The following is a 16426-nucleotide window of genomic DNA, read 5'->3' as shown; positions in this document are numbered from 1 at the left end:
AACTGAGAAATATTAAGATGAAACTCTGCCTTGCGCTTGAATTTTTATTTGTTTTCAGTTTTGCATATGTAGCCATGGCAACATCCCTACCTGCTCTCTGCTGCTGTCATACACTCCTTGAGCATGTGCCTAGGGTTTTTAAAGAGGACAAAATGAGATTGTATCATGTGATGAGAGCTAAGGGTCAGCCTGAATTGTAGCATCTAGAAGAAGACAACCCATAGAGTGGCCTCACTTCCATGATTGTTTTTGTTTGTGTGTGTGTGTGTGTGTGTGTGTGTGTGTGTGAGAGAGAGGGAGGGAGGGAGGGAGGGAGGGAGGAAGGGAGGGAGAGAGAGAGAGAGAGAGAGAGAGAGAGAGAGAGAGAGAGAGAGAGAGAGAGAGAGAGAGAGAGAGAAGAGAAAATAAGAATGAGAATGGAAGACAACTCTCCTGTTTTATTTCCTGGGGAAATCCATTGGGTCAAAGTGTCATGGTATTTTCCAGATTGTCAATTCCAGAGGCAGGATTCAAACCCAGATCTGTTCACTCCAAGGCCAGCGGCTTTCTACTAAATCCTCCTCCTCTGAGACAGTAAGGAAATCAGATATGGTATGTGTTCTTATAGGACTTATATTCTTAGGAGTAGGGGGTTGACATAAAAACAGACAATACTTTAGGGCAGTGATTCTCAAAGCATGGTTCAGAGACCCCTCCAGGGGTTTCCAAGAACTTTTTGGGGTGATTCACAAGATCAAAACTCCTTTCATAGTAAACATTGACATTTTAATTTCCAAAATAGTAAATATCACTAGATATAACCCACACAAATGCTCTTGGGGATGTGTCTCAATTTTTAAGAGTATAAAAGGGTCCCCAAACCAAAAAAGTTTGAAAAGTACTGCTTTATAGTAATGAATAGCCAGTGCTCAATAGGTCTAGGGCAGGATAATGACCCTGATCATGCAGAGTCTTGAAATGAGGTCAGAGGAAATAAAAGTTCCTTTTACTATTTTATTTTTTTTCTTGGATTATTTTTTCAAATACATTTTATTGAGATGTCTTTTTATATCTCACCCTTGTATCTCTCCATCTCCCTGATGATAAAGAGTGCTTCTAAATTTTTTGAATAAATTGACATAATTTGTTTTGGCATCACATACATTCCTTCTCTCCCACAGAGAGATCCCTTATGGTTAAATAGAGAGAGGAAGAAATAATTTGGCATAGACAGATAGAAAGTTAGAGTGTTGCTGGAGCATTTCCCATGTGCCAGGCACTGGATTAAGCACTGGACACATGTACAAGCCAATAAGACAGTGCCTATTCTCACAGGATGGAGGAAATGGGGAGAGACAATCCTTGAAGGGGAACTAGAAAGGAAGGGTCAGATGTGGTCTGGCCAAGCCACAGTGACAGCTTACCCAATCAACTAAGGGGACACAAGGGCAAAGTCCAAGGTGGCAGTGATGAAGATAATGGTGGATGTTCAATTTAATAAAATGCCTACTACATGCCACTCACTGTGATACAAACTAACAGGGTAGGCAGTGGTTGAAAATGTGACATTATTTGCAATGTTCCATGCCCACATACAGCCCCCTTTCTCCAACTCTGTGGTTGGAGGAAAGTAACATTTCATAACTTTTCTTTGGGGCCAAGCTTGATGATCATATTTTTGTGTCCTAAGGAGCTAAGTTACGGTATGGAATTGGAAGATTTGGATTCAAGTCTCTGTTTTGTCACTTATTAGCTACGTGACCTCAGATCACACCCTTATTTTAAGCCCCTCTGGGCTTTAGATTCCTGATTTATAAAATTAGGGGTTCAGGGTGGGAAGACTTTTGGGAACTGATGTAGATGGTGAAGAGAGGCAAAATGGAAGCTCTTTGTGGCAGAAAGCCAGTTTTCTAGCCTGTATGCATCTCTGTATCATCTACTGACGACAATAATATAAATTTAAAAAGCAGTGAAAGAAGCTGAGTGATGAATAACTATAATGACCAATCATGACTTGGATGAGAGATGTGAGAGTACCTCCCTCCTTGCAATGGAGAGGCAGAGGATAACAGGTGCAGAATGTTATATACATTGCCAGATGGACAGTTATGGTCGCTGTTGACTGACTTTTGAGAACCATTTTTCATTTTCAAGGGAGAGGCTCATTTTGGTGGGGGAGGAGCACATAAGAGAATAATTGTGATATAAAAACAAAATGCAATAAAACCAATTAATGAATATTGTTCAAAATGAAGAGGTTTCTTAGTGATTCTAAAATCTCTTCTAGTTTAAACATTCTGATGAATTTTCAAGCTGAAGTCAGTGAGGAAACATCTAGCTTCCAGTCTGGAGGGCTTGCCGGGAAACAATGTGTCAGAACAATCTTCTGATATAATATTGTTGGCCTGTTTCTAGGTCAGAATAATCCATCCCTCTTATCCTGGGCTTTTCCCTTGTATTGTTTAACTCCTGTGGTTATGGAAACTTGTCCCCCTCTCCCAACCCCATGCTCCTCTGGACATGAGACAGCATGAATCTTGACTCAAACTCACTTCCTTTCCCTGCTGTGTCCTTCCCTGGGTTGAAGGTAGTTTATTTTTTCAAGGTCATTCAATGACAAGAGAATTCCTGAGATTGACTCTTGGAAGACACTTGACCTTTCTCTACAAATCAGAAAGGGCATGAGCAAAGCAGTGTCATTCCTGCTAAAAGCCCCAAAATCTCTTGGACAATCTGAGGCATCAGATATAAAAAAATTCAGTTCTGGCCCAGGAGACCCCCTATTTCCCAACTTTGCTGACCCTGAATGAAGTGCCCCATGAACCAGCTTTTGTACATAGGAGATAACAGGATCACAGTCTGGGAGATCTTTTAGAGGTATCTTCCTTCATTTTATAGAGAAGGAAACTGAGTCCCAGAGAAATTTAGGGACTGTCCAAGGTCATGCAGGTAATAGGCATCAGGGGCAACATCCAAATTCTCATCCCTTGGCCCATGCAGCTGCTCTTTTCTCCACACTGATGATAGGGAAGTAGCCCTTTATTACTCACCCACTTCTCTTGGGCAGACTTTGGGTGAAGACTGATTCCATCCTTGCAGTAGATATTGCCCATATGTAATGTCCACGTACCTGGGCACCCCTTCTCCTCCAAAGTGTTTATTTTCGTCTATCCCTTACCAGAGATGCCTTGGGTTCCAATGCCAACTTTGGTGGTAAGACCCAGGTTATAGGTAGTCCTGTGTATGTGGAAAGCAGAAGATAAGGTGGTTGTTCAGTTCAATTCAACAGACAGACATATGGGTAAGTGTAATGGTAACTATAAGAGTTAAAGATCTTCCCCACCCATTAATGGGTCTGCCCATTAAGGGAAGCTTGATTAGAGAAAGCCCGTACCTTTTGTTAATTTTCTAGTGAGGCACTGGTTCTCAGGGGTTGTGATGCCCTCTGACTCTGAAAAGTATATAAGTTCTCTTAGGTGGTTTTACTCATTGGAAGTGTTTGTTTGCCCAGAGGAGACTGGGCAGCTGATAAGGACACCCGCCCCACCCCCCTTTGAAAGCCCAGATGTTGGTGCTTCTCTCTCTGGTAACTATGTACATATGGTCAAACAGTTGGATCCGTCTGTTGATCTGTGATGTATGTATTGCTTACAGTCAGACCATTGGAAGCCCTGTCTTTTGATTATTATTTCTTTGTGTTTTCTCTGAAGTTCATGCTGCTCACTTTTTCCCCTGATCTAAATGAATGATGTATGTGCTTGATTAAAGTGATTGTTGGTGCCTTGAAAGCTGCTTTCCTTTTAGAAAAGTAGATGTAAGAACCTGTACAGCAAGCCCTCCTGGATGTGTCAGGGTGCTTGCTTTTACAGTCAGAAAACAAACTCCAATGTGCAAACAACCGAGGAATGTTGGGGCTAATAAGTAGTCTGGTTGGTCTAGAACAGAGGATGTGGGTAGTAGTGGAACAGTCAAGAATATTAGGTTGGGGCCAGATTATGAAGGGCCTTGAATGTCATGCTAAGAAGTTTGGACTTTAGCATGGTGGAGCCCTGAAAGGATTTCTGGATTAGGTTTGTTCTCCTTGGCTCCAGAGGACAGAATTAGGAGAACTGGGCAGAAATGGCAAAGAAGTAGATGTAAGCTTGATGAAAGAGTGTTAACTTAGTAACTGTTAGAGCTGTTCTACAGTGGAATAGCGTGCCTCAAGAAGCCTCATTTTCTCCTTTCAAACCCAAGGCTGGATGGTCATTTCGTCGTTGGGAAAGGTGGAGAGGGCATTCTTTCTGATTCGGGATGGATTGGGCAAATGGAGAATTGGTGATTTGTGGGGAACAGGGAAAGGTAACTAGATGGAGGGCGGGGTTTTAGCGAGATTACTCTTGGTTTAGCACGCAGCGTGGTGCAGCAGGGAATCTCTCCAGTAGTCTAGGTGTGAGAGTGGAAGGTCCTCCCTCAGGAAACAGGGGTGACAATGGAAAGAGGTCGGGAACCCCCTGTCTCGGCACCTTTGAATGTTTACTGAGCCCTGCTCCATTCCTTGGTGATCCAACTCGACAGCTCTTTGGCTGGGTCCCTGCCCCCTCCGCCATAAGACCTTGATTCCCATTTCATGGACAGTCCTGGCTGCAGGGTGAGTCAAATGCATGTCAGCCAAGCAAGGGCATGTCCTTGATAAAAGGAATGTGGGACAGCACACTCGGGAGCAGATATTGCCCCAGGCTTCTCACTGGGCTAAACTGGGGCACCCACAGTGTCCAAAGCGACTTGTCTTAGGGTGTAGAATTTCAGAGCTGAGAAGGACCTACCTCTTTTTTCACAGCCACCCGGGAGAGTCAGTAACTCTCCCCAGGTTTCCCAATTAGAGCGAAAGAAGAGCTCCCAAGTCATCTCTCAACTTCGCAGTAAATGATGCTGTTTACAAGCCTGAGGTTTAAATTCACTTTTAACTCTTACTACCCAACTACCCGTAGGCAAAACACTTCACTCCTCTGGAAGCCTGTTTTGTCATCTGTAAAGTGAGAACAATCCTATCTGTAGGACTCTTGGTTACTCCCACCCCACCCCACCCCACCCATATCCATCAGTTGCCAAATCTTGTCTTTTTTTTTTTTTAAAATCTTTGTAATAATCTCTTATACTTCCCGTTCTTCGTCTGACACTGGCACCCTGCCCTTCCCTCCCCCCCAACCTGTGCACGCCTTCATCGCTCACACCTGGACTATTACATCAACTGCTGGTGGACCTGCTCGGCCCAAGCCTATCCCCACACCAGTCACTGCTGTCTCAGCGATCTTCTTAAAACACAGGTCTGACCATGTCACCCCCTTACTCCACAAACTCCACCGGCTTCCTATTGCCTTCAGGATCAAACACAAAATTCTCTGTTAGGATCTTCAAGTTCTTCATAACCTGGTTCCTTCTTACACCTCACAACCCACGAGCATCTTCGATTCAGTGACACTGGCTTCCTTGCTCTCTTAAGACCCTCCTCTCTCAACTCCGGGCATTTTCACTGGCTGCCCCCCATGCCTGGGACACTCTTCCTCCTCAGATCTACTTCCTAGTTTCTCTGACTTCCTTCAAGTCCCAGATAAGATCCCCCTTCTCCTTAAGACTTTTAATTCTAGCACCTTCCCTCTGTTGATCAATTTACTCCTGGTGTATCTAGTTTGTACAGAGTTGTTTGCATGTGGTCTTCCCTCTTAAACTGTGAGCTCCATTAGAGCAGGGACTGTCTTTTCCCTCTTTTTGTATCCTCAGTACTTACTACAGCGTTTGGCACATAGTAGGCAATTATTAATAATAGTGGTTTAATAACACTTACTATGTGCCAGGATACAAAATAAGTGGCTATTTATTAAAATGCTTGTTGACTGACCAGTTTACCTCACAGGATTGTTATCAGACTAAAAGAAAATTATGTCCCAAAAGTTCTTCATAAACCTTAAAAGTGTATAGAAATATCAGCTATCATCATCACCACCACTGCTATTTTTTTCATTCTTCTCATCTTTATGTTTGATGGAGTTCAAATAAAAAGAGACATGAGGAAAGTTGCTATCCAGTTATTATTCTTTTCTGTGTACTCTTTGGTGGACTATTCCTAGGTGGATGAAAAGACTGCTTTCTGTTGGTAATTGAATGAAAGCGCTTCAGTGCCTGAAGCTCATCTTCTGTGATGCAAGAGATGGTCCTGGGGGCTTTTCCATCTAGCAAATCCTCAGCCCCTTTCACACTCTAGGGAAAAGTAATTTCCATGCATAGGGATTACTTTCCTTCTCCCCTTTGTTTTTTAGAATGCTGTTACTTGCTCCTTAAGTTCCCAGAGAAGAAAAATGCCCACAAAATAAATGACAGAATACTGTTTTTTTATTTCTGGAGGGTTTTAGGATATGCAAAAGGCTTTCTTCATGACAGCCTTGAGAAGAAGGAGTGCAAAGGATTGTTAATGCTTTTTTACATCTGGGGAAACTGAGGCTTAAAGAGGTGAGGAGACTTGGCCAAACTTGCTTAGGCAGTAAGTGCTGAGTCAAGGACTCAGACTCAGGTCTGTTGGCTCCAAGCCCAGGCCTCTGCAATAAATGAATTTAACCCACCCCTATGCCTCAGATTCCTGCAGATAGGTTCATGGCCCTCCCCCTGCCGCAGTGTGGAGGCTGACATTTGGACCTCAGCTTTGGTTGAAGGACATTTTCAGTCCCACGTAGCCAGCCCTGTCTTTGTCGATTATATGTTCAAGGCCACTCACACATGTGGTTGATTGTACTCAGCACATGGAAGGATTGCAGTGGACTCCTGAGAGGAAGGAAACAGGTTGTGATTGATGAAGGGGGTAGGAGCCTTCTTCTGTGGACTCCAACTCCACAAAGCAAGACTCAACCCTTCCTTGGGCACAAGAAGAACTATGATTCTCCAAATTCCTAGCCTCCTCATGTCATTCGGGACAGTCCCCTGGACTTCGTGACACCTCCCTCTGCCTTTCACTCATGCATAGCTGAGAGTGATCCTGAAGCACCCCTGGATTCGGTAACTACTTCCAAATGTTCCTTTCTCCATTGTGGCCTGGCATTTTCACTAGTACTGGGAGGATCTACACAAATGACATGTTGAAAAAGAGAGGGAAGAGGAAATGAGGAAAGGGTTGGAGAGAATGAGCCAGGAAGGAGCTCTGGAGATAGAAACAGACAGAGACGGAAATAGAGATGGACAGGCAGGGAGACAGATAGAAAAGAAGTGATCCAAACAGAGGAAGTTAAAATGAACAGTAGAAAGAGATAGAGAAGGGGAAAGAGGGAGGGAGGTAGAACAGAGAGGAAGGAAGTGAAGAAGACAAAAGGAGGAGGTGATGGAAAGGGCACTGCACATGGCACCACAGGGCATGGTTTCCAATCCTGGCACTGCTTCCTTCTATGCTAGCTATGTGATTTGGCTGAGTGCAATCTCTTCTCTGAGTCTCAGTTTCCCTATTTTTATATGAAAGGACTGGACTAGATCAGCAGTATCAAACTCAAATAGAAGCAGGCTACCAAGTTGTACCAAAGGAACCCTGAGAGTGCATATTGACTTATGCCCCGAATAAACATTACCTGCGTTCTACTGAACTTTTATTTATTTGTTAAACATTTCCCAATTACATTTTTTCAAGATCGCTGCAGAAAGATTTACAAAGCATTTTCCTCAAAACCATCATACTCCCCCAGAGAAATAGAAACTGTAATGAAAGCGGGGAAACAATTTATTAAGATCCCACTGTGTGCCAGGAACTATGCTAAGTGCTTTCTACAAACGTTATCTCATTTGATCCTCACATCAACTCTGAGTGGTAGGTACTATTATTATCTCTACTCTGCTGTTGAGGAAACTGAGGCAGGCAGAAGTCCAGAGTCTCACAGCTAGTTGAGGTGGGATGTGAACTCATTTTAATTATGTTCAACCTATGTTTGTTACTTCTGGACTCTCTTCCAGGCCTAGAACTATGATCCTATGATGATAGAAAATTTAAGCTTTCCACACAGTAATGATTAAATAACCACCTTTTCCTTTACTCATTCAAATTCCTACCTGAACAAGATTCTGCTTTACAGTACTCCTAGCTGTTTAACACCAGCTACAACAATGTAGAAGAGTGTTCTCTGGAGTCCTTATTACAACTCCAATCAATATCATTAAAACTGCATTTAGTGACTTTTGCTAGAATTGCTAGAATGTGGTATGATAGGAGCCCCAAACAAAATAATCTTTATCCTGGAGACACTGTCTCCTTGCTTGTGACAACACAGCCTGGGGATTGGGGATGTTTTTTACCTTCTAGATCATTGAGTGTGACTTTGGCAAACTGTGGCCCACAGAAAGGGTTTTGTTTCCCCAATTCAGAGTGTGAATAGATGTGTTTATTGCACAGATACCAAGTATTTCATGAATAGAGGCTCTTGAGAATCTTATAATACATGGGGCCTACTCTGTATTCATCTTTCTTTCTAATGGGAGAGACAGCACGTTAACATGTACAAACAAGCTACATACAGGATAAATAGGAAACAATTAAATGGGAAGGAACTAGAATTAAGAGAGATTGAGGTAGGTTTCCTTTAGAAGATAGGACTTTAGTTGGGATTTGAAACCAGGGAAGCTAGTAGGTGGAGATGAGGAGGGGGAGTATTTCAGGTGTGGAGAACAGTCAGAGAAAATGCCTAAAACTCAGAGATGAAGGATTTTGCTCATGGAACAACTAGGATAGAAGAGTAAGTGTTGGGGAATAAAGTCTGAGAAGATTGGAAAAGTAGGAGGGGGACATGTTCTGAAGGAGGTTGAATGTCAAATAGAAGGTTTTGTATTTTCTCCTGGAGGGCATAGGTGAGCCACTAGAGTTCATTGAGTAAGGGGGTGATGTGATTAGACCTGTGCTTTAGGAAAATCATTTTAGTGGCTGAATGGAGAATAGATTGGAGCAGGAAGAGACTTGAGGCAGGCAGACCCCCACCCCAATAGCTATTCCGATAGTCTAGATGTGAGGTGGTGAGGGTCTGTCCCAGTGCAGGAGCAGTGGCAGAGGAGAGAAGGGGGCAGATGCTGAAGAAGTGAAATTGACAAGAGATGGTGTGTTTGTGTATGTGTAGTGTGTGTGTGTGTGTGTGTGTGTGTGTGTGTGAAATTGACAGTTTTTGGTAACAACTTGGACGTAGTCAGGGAGAGATAATGAGGAGTCCAGGATGACTCCTAGGTTGTGAGCCCGGGGGGGACCAGGAGGATGGAGGTGCCTTCTACAGTTAATAAGAAAGATGGCAGGGGGAAAGGTTTAAGTAGAAAGAGAATGAGTTTTTTTTTTTGTTGTTGAGTTTAAGATGTCTACCGTACATCCAATTTGGGCCAAAGATCATATATTTAGAGCTGAAATGGACCTCAGGAATCATTGAGTCCAACTTGATTATTTCACAGATGAAGAGACTGAAACTCAAAGAGGTTGCATATTGTCACACAGCTTCTAGGCATCAGAAATGTGATTTGAACCCAAATCTTCCTGATCCAAGGTCAGGTACTCAGTCCCCACAACTTATATTGTTAGAGAGATGCCAATGGCAGTGGAGAGGTCAAATGACTTGCTAAAGTTAGAACAACTGGTGGAGGCCAGCATTTGAATTCCTTCCTTACTGACTTTGAGGACAGGTCTCTATCCATTACACTATACCATCTTCCTCCTCCCCCTCAGATTTCTCAAACACTATAAGGTTTATGATGCACTCTCCTGTAACAACACTGTTTACAATAATTCTGAAGGGGGTATGATAGAAGCACAAGTATGCTGGTACATGTTTAATAACCAGCTTTCTGGAAACAAATGTATACAGGACACATTTTTAAGTTCTATCAGCATTCTTAACATTTTTTTCTGTTGCTTTCTTGAATCTAAATCATCACCACCAACAAAAATAAGTCAGGTCATGATTTGGGACATTTGCTGTTTTCTGAGGTGTAAATGTTTATGCTAAAAATTTAACAACTGGCTCTCAAGCTGGTTCAGCTACCTCCAGCATGTCACAGGGTAGTGTTGTTCACTTTTGTTCAGTTGTTTCAATTATGTTTGACCCTTCATGACCCCATTTGGCATTTTCTTGGCAAAGATATAGGAGTGGTTTGCCATCTCCTTCTCCAGCTCATTCCACAGATGAGGAAATTGAGGTAAACAGGGTGAAGTGACTTGCTTATGGTCACATAGCTAGTAAGTGTCTGAGACTGGATTTGAACTCAATAGTTGAGGAAATAGAGGCCTAAAGCAATTAAGTGGATTGCAGAGGATCATAGATGTGGGGTTGGAAAAGACCTCAGGGACCATTTAGTTCCTCCCCCTCATTTTACTAATGAGAAAACTGCTCTCAAGAGAGTTGGAGCAACTTGTCCCAATGGAATCATAGATTTAGAGCAGGAAAGACACTGGAAGATCACTAAGACCCCATCCCCAAGGCCATCCCATGGAGTGTTCCTGGGGGTTGTCCTGGGCCATGGCCAATTCTGGTGAGCACTAGAGGTTAGATGGTGTACTGTGGATCTCAAAGGCTGTTCATCTCATGGTGAGAACCCTTGGCCCAGAAAAATAAACCATCAGGTGGCTGTGGTTGCTATTATGAGTTCCCAGGAGAATCTGTTGATCCCTTTTCCATAGACTTTCCTTCATTCTGGCTTTGGTGCAGTAGGTGAAGGGTTGACAGCTTGCCATTCTCATTTCCTTGTGCTCTAGTTCATGGCTCCAAGTGCCAGGCCATTTGGATAAATTCACAATCCAACTGACACTTCTACAAAGCAGATCCTGAGAAGGGTGACAGCCAGGAAGCCTCCAGTAGGCTCTTCCCTTTGAGGGCCATCTTGTATTAAGGATGGAAAAACCAAGCATCAAGACTGTCCATTTCAGGCCTGAAAGGATGCCAAAGCCTCCAGATTGACTGAAACTCGAGCCCCTTTCATCTGTAAGAATCCTGCTACGCTGCAGGTTTACTGTGGCAGCCGTGGGAGGATGTTGCCTTGCCAACCGATATTCTGAGTTATCCAAGCAGATTTAATGGCATTACAGCAAGGACAATTTTTTTGTTTTTCTTTTCAAAAATCATTAAAAGAAGATTTCAGACCCACCTAGGAAATGCACTTAATCAGTTTAGTTCCGGAAATGACTATGAAAACTTGGGTTTTTCCCTCTCCTTTGAATGTCCCAGACATCTCTGAATGTTGTCTGCATCAAGATGAATGATGATGAAGTCACAGCTTGATGCAACGAACTGAGTTTTGTTGCTATTTTTGAAAAAAAAATCATCTCCATGTTAGAGCATGTGTTTAGGACAACCCAGCATGACTGACAAGCATTTTGAATTTCAGTTGGAGAGGTCTTTGTGGATAAACATATGAAAAGCAAATGCACAAATAGAGCTGTGGAAAATCAGTGAGAGAGTGGCAAGCTGGGCATAGCCCATCTGCCAGTCACCATGCAGGTGTCTGTTCCCTTTACAGATGGGCAAGGTCCCCGCCCCCAACAGAATCCCAGAGCTCACAGGGAATGTCCAGTTCAGTCTCATCTCCACTAGCAATTCCCTTTGTAACATAAGCAACAAGTGGTTCCCCAGTCTCTATTGGAAGAAAGATTTCATCCCCTTCAGAGGCAGCCCATTCTCTTTGGGACAACTCTCATCATTTAAGAAGGTTTTCCTGACCTTGACTTCTGCATAGCTTTCACCCATTCATTGCTGCTGGTTTTTTTCTCTTGGGCCAACTAGAACAAACTTAATGCTACCTACGCATGACTGCCTTTTAAATCCTTGAACATGACTGTCTTCTCCTACCTGAATCTTCTTCCCTCCTGGCTAAACATGCTCACTTTCTTTAACTGATTCTGAGATGATAGGAACTCCAGGCTCTTCACCACCCTGATCACTCTCTAGCTTACCAGTGATCTTCCACTGAGAGTCCTATAACTGAACCCAGCAGTACTGGGTTCTGACCAGTGTGCTGACCAGGGTGGAGTACTGTGGGGCTCTCACATACTTATTCTTGGAATGATTCTCTCTCTGAGTAACCTCATCAGCTTTCATGACATGAATTATTCCTTCTAGGAATATGACTCCCAGATTCATATCATATATCCAGCCCTCCTCTCTCTCCTGAGCTTCAGGTTCAGTACATATCAGTAGCTGTTTATTGGACATCTCAGACCAGGTATCTCTGAAGTATCTGAAACTCAACAGGACCAATATAGACTTTGTTAAGGTCCCCTTGCCCCTTCACCCCCTCTTCTGAGCTTCCACATTTCTGTTGAGAGTACTGACATCCTTCCAAGTCCCCAAGGTTTATAGCCTCAGAGTCATCCTTGATGCTTCCCCCTCCCTCACTGAACAGTGCAATTAGTTGTCAGAGCTTATTGTTTCTATATTACATCTCCAGCATCAAATTTCTTATCATCACTCAAACAGCCACCACTCTGACTCAGGCTCTCATCACTTCTCGCCTAGACTATTGAAATAGCCTCAGGGTTGTTCTCCTTGCCTCAGGTTTCTTCCCTCTCCAGTTGATCCTCCACTCAACTGCCAAAGTGATTTTTTTAAAGTGAAGGTCTGACCATGTTACCCCTCTACTCAATGAACTCCAGTGGCTCCTTATTATCCCTAGAATAAAATATAACCCCTCTATTTAGTATGTAGCCTCACTCGAACCTACCATTGTAGTGTAATTATGCATCACTTCCCTTAAACTCCATGGTCCATCCAAAGAGGTTATCTGGTTGTTCTTCACAGATGCTACTTCGTCTCCCGTATCAATGTCTTCCAGAGGCTAACTTCATCCCTCCTTACCTTAGCTCTACCTACTATGTGACACCTTTCCAGACTCCCCTTGCTGCAAGGCTGTCCTCCCTCATCTTTATTTTGTGTGTATTTATATATGGACATATTGCCTCCTGTGATGGAGTGTACACTCCTAGAGAGCAGTACTATTTCCTGTTTGGCTTTGTCTGCCCAGTACCCAGCACATAGTAGAAGCAATCAATGCTTGATGATGGATTGATGATTGGGAAGCCCTTTGGCTGCCATGTCACACTGCTGATTCATTGAGCCTGGTGTCTGGTAAAGCTCCCAGAACTTTCTCAGACAAATGGAGGCCTCTGATACACCACCTTCATTTTGCACTTGTGAAGTTGATTTTTTGAACCCAAGTAAAATATGACATTTATCTCTGTTGAACTTCACCCTATTAGACTTAGCCCAATGCCCTAGCTTGCCCCAGGATTTGACACTCTCATCTGGAATCATGTGAAGACATAGCTGTTGTAAGGTGCAGGTGAATCCAGACCCATTAATAGCAAGGAAAGAATAAGTGAATGAATGAAAACAAATAAAAAATGAACATTGGTGCTGAGGGTGAGACTATTTACTTCAAACAATACTTTTGAATAAGAAACTCCCCCAGAAATTGGGACAATATTATCCCCATATCATTGACTTGAACTATTGTCTCAAGATATCAGAGAAGTGATCAAATAGATCAGTGTTTTGAACAGATTTGCTTTACCCCAGAGGGGTTAATTGGTTATTGTTATTGTTCGAAGTTTATTATTGTCTATTGTTTGTCCTTCATTCTGGAAGAGAACCCTACTAAGATGATGCCATGAATTATAAGTGAATTGGATTTGAGAGAGAGAGAGAGAGAGAGAGAGAGAGAGAGAGAGAGAGAGGTATAAAGTCATCAACCTCACTCTCTCCTCCAGAGTCATCTGGGTCCAGTGGCAAGATGTAGATCAGCATGACTGGAGAAGACCCTAGACACAGTGGAAGACCTTGACCTTTTTAAGCTAAGTTTTTTCCAAGTTCTCACTTTGACTGAGGCAACACCCATTCAGTGATTAAAGCTGTTTAAGGAGTGGCCCCTTTAATTAAAAAATAAATAGTAGAAGATCCAGGAAAACAGATTATGACTCAGTGTGAGGAAAACTTTCCCAACATTTGTATTTATTCCAAGAGCAATGGGGCTGCCTTGGGTTCCATCATGCTACCCATGTCTCTGCCTCTCCTCTATGTTTGCATAGAGGGAGGGGTAGGGTGTCTGCAGAGAAGCCATGTGGCTTACCTTCAACATGCCACCTAAAAATACCACGTGAACTCCCTGTCTCTGGAGGCCACCCTCAAGTAGAGATCAGATTGCCTCTTCTCAGTAACAGGATTTGGGCTTCAAGTCTGCATTGAAGTTAAGCAATCCCTTCCAACTTTAAGAGTCAATATAAACTGAGCAATGACAGGTGATGGGAACTCTGGGGGTATGTAGATCAGAGCTGAAAAGAACCTCAATGGGTATCTGGTCTAGTCTAGACCAGAATCCAAGGACCAGAGAAATAGATCTGGAAGAGACCTTAGAGATCGTTTATTCTAATCCTTCCACTTTACTCACAGGTCAGAAAAAAATGATTTGACCAAAGACACACAGGTTATTAGTGGAAAAGCTGAGTTTCCAACCTGAGTTCTCTGACTCTAGGAATGATACTTGCTACAAAGGATTTCGACAGTGACAGTCCCGCTCATGCACAGGGTGATTGGACATTTATAAGGCACATTAATATTTGTAAATTGCTTTACTTACATTATTTCATTTGAGGATCACAACAACCCTGTGGGGAAAGGTATTTTGATCCCCATTTTAGAGATGAGGAAACAAGATGAGAGAACTGAAATGATCCCTCCATGGTCACACAGACTATCACAGAATTTGAATCCAGATCTCTCCCCATTTCAAGCCCCCATTCATGTAGCACAATACTGTGTCTTGATGGTCTTGGGCCAAGACTCTTGGCCAAACCTCACTGTTACCCCAAAGTTCTTTGACAAATCTTCATGGTACTGAAGGATCAAGTCAAGATTGTGTCCTTTAATGGGTCCCTTGGCCCCCTCTTTGATCTTTGTTTGTGTCCACCCCTCCCTTTTCTTCATTTCATCACTAATTTCATTACTAGCCCAATAGCAAATAGGCTTCACGCATCCTCTGTGACTATTTGTTCTTACACCTACTTCTATTGTTTCTGGAAACTATCATGTCCAAGGAAAGCAACCAGGCCTTGGATGGACTCTCAGTGATACCCAAAGCCCAGTGGTCACTTAATAATTGCTGCCCACTTCACATTAATCATTACACTGAACATTGGTACAAGCTTTGGTGAAACAGCAGTTGAAGGCTTTTCAGAGAGCTCCCTCCTTTTGTCCAACTATGGGTCAAGTGTCCCTTGGGAGAGGAACGTACCAGAGGACATCCTTGAATGTGCTGCTTCAGCAGCTTTTCAAGTTCAGTGATCCACCTCCTAGTTAGCTTGATGAGATGATGGCTGGCCTCTTGCTGTACTTCTTCCTTTTCTCTATGAAATGAAGAAGCTATCTGGAATAGGGAAGGGCCTGGGACTCTGTTCTCCTACAGAACAACGAAAGTGGAGGGTGGTTCCCCTTTACTCAGAACCAGGAAAGTCTCCATTTCTTCCCAGGCAGATGTTAGGGAGGTGGTTGCCAGGGCTTTTCTCTTGATAGCTCCATGTGGTGACTGTGGGAAAAGAGGTGGTTAGGGTCTCTTGTTGGGACTTTTGGAAGGGCTTTGATGAAGAGTCAGATGGGCCAGTCAGTGTTGAAAGTCATTGGACTTTTAACTTGGCTTGGTTTATATGGCTTATCTGGAGACACTCAAATGAGCATGCAGTGGGAGGTATGAGCATGGAGGGAAAAGGATACCACATGCTTTCCAAACCAGAGCAGGAGCTAACCTCAAGAGCAGAACACCAACTCCTCATGTTAAGGCTGAGATGTGGTACTTCAGAGTTGTTTTGATTTGCATATCTCTAATCAATAGTGTTTAGAGCATTTTTTCATATGACTATAGATAGCTTTAATTTATTCCTCTGAAAACTGCCTGTTCATATCTTTTGACCATTTATCAATTGGGGAATGACTTGTATTCTTGTACACTTGATGAGGCCTCTCCCCATTTTCTAGAAGAGGAAACTGACCCTCAATAAGGTTGGCGACTTGACTAAGGGCTTATAATCAGCAACTGTCAGAGGTGGGATTTGTACCCAGGTCTTCCTATCCTCCATGCCACTTTTCCTCCTATGACCTAATAATCCTCTGCCCGGGCCTCCAGTTGTTAGTTTTTATAATACCCCAAACTTGTGGCCAGGGATGTGTTAAAGCCCCTATCTGTGCTGCCTTTTCTCCAGCAGTGTCAGTCACAATTTCCCCACTAAAACATGTAAGTCTGATACTGCACCCATGACTACAGAATCAACATTACGAAGAACTAACTTTTAGGAGGAACTTTCTGGGAAAAGGAGGAGTCCAAGTGAGAGGGACTCCAGAAAGAAAAGCCCAGGACAATGAGAAAGCAGCATATGACAGGCAGTCAAGTAGAGCAAGTAGTTGAAGTGGTTTTTCCCCTAGGAGGGAAG

This window comes from Notamacropus eugenii, chromosome 2 (assembly GCF_028372415.1).
Source record: "Notamacropus eugenii isolate mMacEug1 chromosome 2, mMacEug1.pri_v2, whole genome shotgun sequence".
NCBI lineage: Eukaryota > Metazoa > Chordata > Mammalia > Diprotodontia > Macropodidae > Notamacropus > Notamacropus eugenii.
Note: the sequence above shows the minus strand (reverse complement) of the source record.